We start from the raw sequence: 9,961 nt of genomic DNA on the forward strand, positions 1-9,961 counted from the left end.
TACAAGTGTACCCTTTTCCCCACATCCTCACCAGCACTTGTTGTTGTTTGACTTCATAATGGCTGCCAATCTTACTGGAGTGAGATGGTATCTTAGGGTGGTTTTGATTTGCATTTCTCTGACTGCTAGAGATGGTGAGCATTTTTTCATGTACTTGTTGATTGATTGTATGTCCTCCTCTGAGAAGTGTCTGTTCAGGTCCTTGGCCCATTTGTTGATTGGGTTATTTGTTATCTTATTGTCTAATTTTTTGAGTTATATGTATACTCTAGATATTAGGGCTCTATCTGAATTGTGAGGAGTAAAGATTTGTTCCCAGGGTGTAGGCTCCCTATTTACCTCTCTTATTGTTTCTTTTGCTGAGAAAAAGCTTTTTAGTTTGAGTAAGTCCCATTTGTTGATTCTAGTTATTAACTTTTGTGCTATGGGTGTCCTATTGAGGAATTTGGAGCCCGACCCCACCGTATGTAGATCATAGCCAACTTTTTCTTCTATCAGACGGCGAGTCTCTGATTTGATATCAAGCTCCTTGATCCATTTTGAATTCACTTTTGTGCATGGCGAGAGAAAGGGATTCAGTTTCATTTTGTTGCATATGGATTTCCAGTTTTCCCAGCACCATTTGTTGAAGATGCTATCCTTCCTCCATTGCATGCTTTTAGCCCCTTTATCAAATATAAGATAGTTGTAGTTTTGTGGATTGGTTTCTGTGTCCTCTATTCTGTACCATTGGTCCACCCGCCTGTTTTGGTACCAGTACCATGCTGTTTTTGTTGCTATTCCTCTGTAGTATATTTTGAAGTCTGGTATCGCTATACCGCCTGATTCACACTTCCTGCTTAGAATTGTTTTTGCTATTCTGGGTCTTTTATTTTTCCATATGAATTTCATGATTGCTTTCTCTATTTCTACAAGAAATGCTGTTGGGATTTTGATTGGCATTACATTAAACCTATACAGAACTTTTGGTAATATCGCCATTTTGATGATGTTAGTTCTGCCTATCCATGAACAGGGTATATTTTTCCATCTTCTAAGATCTTCTTCTATTTCTCTCTTTAGGGTTCTGTAGTTTTCATTGTATAAGTCTTTCACCTCTTTTGTTAGGTTGATTCCCAAGTATTTTATTTATTTATTTATTTATTTATTTATTTGAGGATATTGTGAATGGAGTGGTTGTCCTCATTTCCATTTCAGAGGATTTGTCGCTGATATACAGGAATGCCATTGATTTATGCGTGTTGATTTTATATCCTGCCACTTTGCTGAATTCATGTATTAGCTCTAATAGTTTCTTTGCAGACCCTTTTGGGTCTGCTAGGTAACATAAATAAACAAATATGGCTGGAAGAACAACCCATATCTCAATAATAACCCTAAATGTTAATGGCTTAAACTCACCAATTAAGAGACACAGGCTAGTAGAATGGATCACAAAACAAGACCCAACAATATGCTGCCTACAGGAGACGCATTTGATAGGAAAAGACATACATAGACTGACAGTGAAAGGTTGGGAAAAATCATATCACTCATATGGGCTTCGGAACCATGCAGGAGTGTCCATACTCATATCAAATAAAATAGATTTCAAGCCAAAGTTAATCAAAAGGGATAAAGAGGGACACTACATACTGCTCAAGGGAACCATACACCAACAAGACATAACAATCATAAATATATATGCCCCAAACAATGGTGCAGCTATGTTCATCAAACAAACTCTTCTCAAGTTCAAGAGTCTAATAGACCACCATACAATAATCATGGGAGACTTCAACACACCTCTCTCACCAATGGACAGATCTTCCAAACAAAAGTTGAATAAGGAAACTGTAGAACTCAATAACACAATTAATAACCTAGACTTAATTGACATATATAGAATATACCACCCAACTACAAGCAGTTACACTTTTTTCTCAGCAGCACATGGATCCTTCTCAAAAATAGATCATATATTATGTCACAGGGCAACTCTTAGACAATATAAAGGAGTAGAGATAATGCCATGCATCTTATCTGATCATAATGGAATGGAACTGAAAATCAACGATAAAAGAAGGAAGGAAAAAGAATATATCACTTGGAGAATGAACAATAGGTTACTGAATGATCAATGGGTTATAGAAGACATCAAGGAGGAAATTAAAAAATTCTTAGAGATAAATGAAAACACAGACACAACATATCGGAATCTATGGGACACATTGAAAGCAGTTTTAAGAGGGAATTTCATTGCTTGGAGTTCATTCCTTAAAAAAAGAAAAAAACCAACTAATAAATGATCTCATACTTCATCTCAAAATCCTAGCAAAAGAAGAGCAAAACAACAGCAAAAGAAGTAGAAGGCAAGAAATAATTGAAATCAGAGCTGAAATTAATGAAATCGAAACAAAAGAAACAATTGAAAAAATTGACAAAACTAAAAGTTGGTTCTTTGAAAAAATAAATAAAATCGACAGACCCTTAACCATGCTAACGAAGAGAAGAAGAGAGAGAACTCAAATTAGTAGCATACGGGATAAAAAAGGCAATATCACAACAGACACTTCAGAAATACAGAAGATAATCAGAAATTATTTTGAATCCTTATACTCCAATAAAATAGAAGATAGTGAAGGCATCGATAAATTTATTAAGTCATATGATCTGCCCAGATTCAGTCAGGAGGATATAGACAACCTAAACAGACCAATATCAACTGAGGAAATAGAAGAAACCATCAAAAGACTACCAACTAAGAAAAGCCCAGGACTGGATGGGTATACAGCAGAGTTTTACAAAACCTTTAAAGAGGAACGAATACCAATACTTTTCAAGCTATTTCAGGAAATAGAAAAAGAGGGAGAACTTCCAAATTCATTCTACGAGGCCAACATCACCCTGATACCTAAACCAGATAAAGACACTTCAAAGAAAGAAAACTACAGACCAATATCTCTAATGAACCTAGATGCAAAAATCCTCAATAAAATTCTGGCGAATCGGATACAAAAACATATCAAAAAAATTGTGCACCATGATGAAGTAGGATTCATCCCTGGGATGCATGGCTGGTTCAATATATAGAAATCAATAAATGTAATCCACCACATCAATAGACTTAAAGACAAGAACCATATGATCATCTCGATAGATGCGGAAAAAGCGTTCGACAAAGTACAGCATCCCTTTATGTTCAAAACTCTAGAAAAACTCGGGATAACAGGAACATACATCAATATTATAAAAGCAATCTATGCTAAGCCTCAGACTAGCATCATTCTGAATGGAGAAAAATTGAAGGCATTCCCTCTAAAATCTGGAACAAGACAGGGATGCCCTCTCTCACCACTTCTGTTCAACATAGTTCTCGAAACACTGGCCAGAGCAATTAGACAGACAAAATAAATTAAGGGCATAAAAATAGGAAAAGAAGAACTTAAATTATCACTATTTGCAGATGACATGATTCAATTAAGTACATTTTATTGACATTTTATTGAGTGTGTGTGTGTGTGCATGTGCAAGCGTGCACATGTGTGTTTATGGTTTTATGGTTAAAACATATTCTTCACTTAAAATGGAATGAAATATTATAATTGAGTAAGGTACAATGATAAACTTTTATTGATACATTTCTAAATTTTAAATGCCACTGGAACTGTACTTAGTTTTTAGAGGAACAAATTTTATTTTCTATAATTCATTGAGTCAAAGATATTTACTATTAAATACTAACATCTGAAGCAGATGTATTTTTCTCTCCAGAATACTCGAATTTAATATTTTATAATTCTTTATCAAGGGATTGAACTCAAATACATGGAACATTTTAGAAAACACAGCAATCAATCAGTAACACTTTTTAAAATAGAAATAATTGAGGAACAAATTTTTAGGGAATGATAAACCAATTTTGGAAAATTTGCAAATCCTAAGAAATCAAGTAGTTATCCACCACCTGGTTGTTCAGAATCAAGTGGGAACACAAGTAATTATATTACAATTGGTTAAATATTGTGACTTTTAACTTTCTTATTTGTTCACATACAAGTGAGCATTAATAGTCTGGCAAAGAAGGCAAGATGAATAAACTTGTGCCCTAAAACTGAACATACACAAATTTTTAGGCAACAAGTTTGTTCTTTGTTACTAAATGTAAATACTTTAGTGTGTTTTTTTTCCCTTCCACAAACTAGACAGACACTACACAAGTTAAGTATAAATAGATTTTGCTTTTGCTTAGTGACTGTGTGTAAGCAGAATGTGACTTCTTGGGGACACCTGCCCATTATGCTTTGGTTAGGTCCAGGGAAGAATTCAGTATAGTGATTGACAAATTCTTCTTTCTATTACCTCTAGGAATAGGAAAAACTATTCCTTAAATAAGAAAATAGAATGTCTATTTATTTAAAGCAGCCTTTTAATGAACAATTGTACCTTATCATCATTTTGCTTATGATAGCTATATTTGCTTAATATTTTACATATGGTTTTTATACATTATGTGCTATGCTACATACTACTTGTCTTTTGCTTTATTTGATCCTTTTAGCAATTTCCTCAATGTTTAGATAACAAAGTTGAGGTAGAGATAGGTATAGATGGTCAAATACACCCATCTAAGACTATAAGAAAAACTAAGGTCATATTTAGAACATTGTGCTTAGCACAGCAAAGAGGCATACTATATGTTCAGCAATGTTCCTAGCATAAAAAGATGCTGAGCTTCCTCTAGAAAATAAAGCTTTCTTAGGTTTTACTGAACAATGCTGTTTTTAAAATTTATACTTTATCCCTAAAAAAAAAAAAAAAAAAAAGCTGTGTAAACTCTAATTTAACAGTGGGGGGAAAAAAGCACAATTAACAAATCCAAAATAGAATACACTATCCCCACCCATATTTCCCAAATATAGTTATTTTCCTAAGAATCCTTATCTTCTCTGATTGCAACACCATCTGCCTAATCAACCAAACCAGAAATCTGGAAGTCTTTCTTTTTACCTTCCTCTTGCTCATTTTCAAAACAAATCAATACTTGTGCTGATTTTATCTTCTGTCTTCCTCTTTATCTCTTTAGCTTAATCTTCTTTGCATGTATTTATTTTAAGATATTGTCACATGCCTCATAGAATATTGCATATCCATCACATTCACGGCTTTGTTTACTGTCTCAAACCACCACAGAACTTCCTTTCATTCTCATAAAAAAGTTAACAATCTCAATCTCATATTTGCCTCTGTCATTTCTCTACCTCATTGCCTTCAATGATACCTCAATTCTCTTGTAGCTTCCAAGTCCTTCCATTGTATGAAAGCTGCCTTCAGCTCCAGGTGCATTGTCTTGTTATATTGGATTCTTCTTTCAATAACTGAGATTAATTACAACTTACCCATTAATATTCAATTCAAGTTGTTTTGTCTGAAAAATAAATATACTTCAAATTCTCCCAAATTTAATGTCTCTCCTTTCCTAAAGACTGTGCATTATAACCCTTAAACTACTCATGCTATTTTTTTTTTGATTTTTTTAATTGACATATGAAAGCTGTACATATTTGCTGATAGTAGGCCCGCCCTGGCCCCTGGGGACTCAACCCCCAGTTCTTTGTTATGCATGTCAATGTGGCCAGCTCACAAGGCCATGACGCAGGCTTGCGGTTCCCTGTTTATCTGCCTCGCACATATGTGTCTCGGGAACATCTTGACCTGTTCGAGCCTCCTGATAGGGGACGGTGACGTGACGGTAACCCAAGGACACAGTTATTACTCTCCCCTCCTCACTTTTGAGTAATTTCCCGCAGCTGTTAAAAAGATATATAAGGGGAACAAATCTGGCAATAAAGCGCGCGCGCACATGCCCCCTCCTGGATGAAGAACCTTGGTGTCCTGTGTATTTTTAACCCCGCCGTCCCTCGCTGGACTCGGCTCCGTTAGCTGGATGGGCATCTGGAGGTTCCCACCGAGATCCGGAAAGTAGGGGTAAGCGGACGGGGCTCACCTTCTAAAGGTAGAAGGGGGAGGATTGGTTTAAAGGTAATTTAAAGAGACAGGGTACGTACCATGGGTAATAAAAACTAAGACTGCAACCGAATTCTTTGAAGTTATAGCCCAGGCTTGTCCTTGGTTTCTGACAGGAGGCTTTCTCAATAACAATGATTGGGATTTAATTTGACAACAGCTTCGCAGGGCTGTTGTGTCCGCCAAAAACTAAAAAATAAATATTAAAAATTCTCTCTCTCTCTCTTAAAAAAAAAAAAAAGGCCTTTATAGTTGCTTTGTCATCACTGAAAACAGGTTACTAAGGATTAAAGTCCCTTATAGGCTTTTTAGGATATTCATTCCCATCTTCCCCCTCCTTACCCAGGCCCACAGAAAAGTCTTAACTGGCCTTCTCCAGAAATATTCACCATGGCTGGTGTTAGGACTATCAGAAAAAAAAAAAAAATCCCTACAAAAAAGTTTAATGTAGATAAACTTCCTATTTTCATGTTGCCCTGTTTTACTTGGCTACTGTCTGGAAAAAATCAGCACTCCAAAAGCTAGACACCTCCTTACTAGTTTTTCACAAAAATATGTAAACAAGGCCTCTGGCCTTGAGCTGGGCTTCATAGTGCTGACTACATTTCTAAGATAAGGAAGTTACCAACTGGGCTTCATGGTAACAGCTGGCAGGGGGAGGAAAGAAAGGGAAGAAAAAGTTCTCCCCTTCCCAGGTGTCCTTGAAGGGTTAACTTGCCCAGAACAGAGAAAAAAAAGAAAAAAACCTGCTTTTTGTGAACTTCTGCAGACTGTGAACTTCTGAGCCCCTCCCCTTACATGCTGGGTGCAAAATTCTGAAACTACCTAAACTTGGGGTTCAGGGGGTTAATTGATTATGGCAGAGGCTGTGTCCTCTGACTCTGCAACCAAATAAGACTGTTTCCCTATCTTTGGTGCTATCTTAGGTGCCTTGCCTTGTCCGTCCCTACAACAATATAATTCTATACACTTAAACATTGTTCATGTTTTCATGAAATAGTAAACAGATGTGATTAATTGTGCAAATAACAAAATATCTCATATTGAAATGGAATAATTTGCCTAAATTCAGAAATTTACACGGATTGGTTCAAAATGTGAATAAAGAAGGAATTAACAGATGGGAAAGAGAAATTAGAAGGTTCTAGGTATGGATTTAATAGAGGGAAAATGTGTTTCTGGATAAGAGAGTCTATGTGATTAAGTAAATAAGAGGGTTTAAGCAAGTGATAAAGAAGGTCTGTGTATGTTGGTTATATATGTAAGTTTTTTGAGCAAGTAATCTTGAAGGAATTAAGCATTATACAACTATGGTTAAACAACAACTGTTATTTTGCAATATTGTAATATGTTATTTCTTTAAGAGCTAAACTTGATTAATATAAAAAAAAATCAATGTAATTATGGTGCTGTTAATGTGTTCATATCTTCCAGGTATACAAGTCTGTAAGGTAGAAGCTTCAAAAGAACATTGTATCAAGCTGGTGTTCTAAAGTTGTATGGTAATTTTAGGCTCAAAAGAAAAAACATGTTGGAGATTTATTTATATCATTTGTATTCTACAACTGGACTGGGTACGGCTATACATTCTTATCGCCGTCTATCTCAGCAGCTTATAGATGTGCAGACCCTATCTGGCACTATTAGGGACCTTGTGTTGCAAATAGGATAACTCAATTCATTAAGGACCAGATTAACATTTTAACCTCCAAGCCAATACAGGTTCACTACCAACGCCTGGAGATGGATGACTCCGCCCACGAGGTGTACTTATGACCCATCCGGAGATGAGATGTAACTGGACAGGAGCCAATACCCGAGCCCTCCTATGTATGCCTGCTTTTGCCCAGGTCCCTAATTACCCTGCCGACTTGGTGCCGTCATCCCAGACCCTTACGTTCAGAAAGCTCCCTGGTCATAGCTATCCCACTGGCAAAGATGATGACTGGGATCTGCAGTTGTGTCCTGCTGGCCATGACATCCTAACTGAAAAGTGTCCGTTTACGTAGGACAAGAGCTGATCTTGTAGTACCCAGTGACGGGCAACTTCCACGCTTGCACTGCAACCTAAGCCAGGGGAATGGGGCCTCCCCAGAGACGGGTAAGCAATGCAAGGGCGGTGGACGACCTAAGACAGGGGCTACTTGATTCCCATTGACATGCAAAAAACAAAAAAGGGGGACTTGCTGATAGTAGGCCCGCCCTGGCCCCTGGGGACTCAACCCCCAGTTCTTTGTTATGCATGTCAATGTGGCCAGCTCACAAGGCCATGACGCAGGCTTGCGGTTCCCTGTTTATCTGCCTCGCACATATGTGTCTCGGGAACATCTTGACCTGTTCGAGCCTCCTGATAGGGGACGGTGACGTGACGGTAACCCAAGGACACAGTTATTACTCTCCCCTCCTCACTTTTGAGTAATTTCCCGCAGCTGTTAAAAAGATATATAAGGGGAACAAATCTGGCAATAAAGCGCGCGCGCACATGCCCCCTCCTGGATGAAGAACCTTGGTGTCCTGTGTATTTTTAACCCCGCCGTCCCTCGCCGGACTCGGCTCCATTAGCCGGACGCGGCACATATTTATGGAGTAGAGCGTGATGATAGATACATGTATAAATTATGTGGTAATCAAATCAGAATAATTAGCATATATATCACCTCATACATTTATCATTTTTTATGTCAACATTCAAAATACTTTCTTCTAGCATTCTGAGACATTCAATATTTTTATACTGAACATGCTGCCAAATGAAACACCAAAACTTATTCCTTATAACTTGTAACTTTGTACGAATTGTACAAATTCTTACTCATTATTCCCCCTATGTTCCTCAGTCTCTACTGTCTACTCCTTGAAATAAGCTTCTTTAGAATCCATAATATTAGGGAGATTATTCGATTTGGTCTTTCTGTAAAAGTTCATTTCACTAAATATAATACACTCCAGATTCATCCATGTTACAGCAAAGGAGAAGATTCAATTTTTACAGCTAAATAATATTTCATTGTTATGTAAAAAGTATATTAAATCCACTGATGATAAAATTGCTAGATGATATGGTAGGTCTATTTTTAAAATTATAAGGGAACTTATTATAGTTTTACAAAATTACTTTATTTCTTTCCATGTTCACTAACAGTGTATAAAGGTCCCCTTTTTTCATATTTACACTAGCACTTGATTTTTGTTGTTGTTGTTGCTGTTGTTTGACAAAAATCATTTTATTTAGGATGAGATAATATCTCACTGTGGTTTTGATTTACATTTTTCTGATGATTAGTAATGATGAGTACTGTTTTTTGCATATATACCTGTTGTCTTTTTTTACGCTTTTCTTGAGAAATCTTTTTTTAGATCTATTGCACGTTTTTATTCAGATGATGATGATTTTAATATTGAGTTGTTTAAGTTCCTTACATACTCTGGTATATTTATCCCTACTGAGATGCAAAGTTTATAAATATTTTCTCTCATTATATAGATTGTTGCCTCACTCTCATATTCATTTATTTTGGCTGTGAAGAATTATTTTAGTTTGATGTAATACCGTTCTCTATTTTTTTCTCCTCTTGACTGTTTCAGGGTCTTGCCCAGAACAGTCTCAATCATACCAATGTGATGGAACATTTCCCTAGTTTGGTCTAGCAGTTTAATAGTTTGGGGTCTTAAATTAATATCTTTATCACATTTTGCACTGATTTTTTTGTATGTGGTGAGATATAATAGTCTAGGTTCTTTCTTCTGCATGCATATATCCATTTTCTAACACCATTTAGTGAAGAGACTCTCTTTTCTTCATTGTGTGTTCCTGGCAATTTTGTCAAAAACTGTAAGCATGTGGATTGATTGTAATGTTCTCTATTATGTTCCATTGATCTATGCATCTATTTTCATGTCAGTACCATGCTGTTTTAATTCCTAGAGCATAAAATAATTAAGAATAACTTCAATC

The 9,961-nt window shown here is 36.4% G+C and overlaps 1 long non-coding RNA gene across 1 annotated transcript; it reads left to right on the forward strand.

Annotated features, from left to right (window-relative positions):
* Positions 1-5,550: 5,550 nt before the first annotated feature.
* LOC139705378 (uncharacterized) lies at positions 5,551-8,511 on the forward strand. The gene is made up of 2 exons (XR_011707248.1): positions 5,551-5,967; positions 7,441-8,511. It is a non-coding gene; the product is annotated as an uncharacterized lncRNA (long non-coding RNA).
* The last annotated feature ends 1,450 nt before the right edge of the window (positions 8,512-9,961 follow it).

Source organism: Marmota flaviventris, chromosome 4, assembly GCF_047511675.1.
Source record: "Marmota flaviventris isolate mMarFla1 chromosome 4, mMarFla1.hap1, whole genome shotgun sequence".
Classification (NCBI taxonomy): Eukaryota; Metazoa; Chordata; class Mammalia; order Rodentia; family Sciuridae; genus Marmota; species Marmota flaviventris.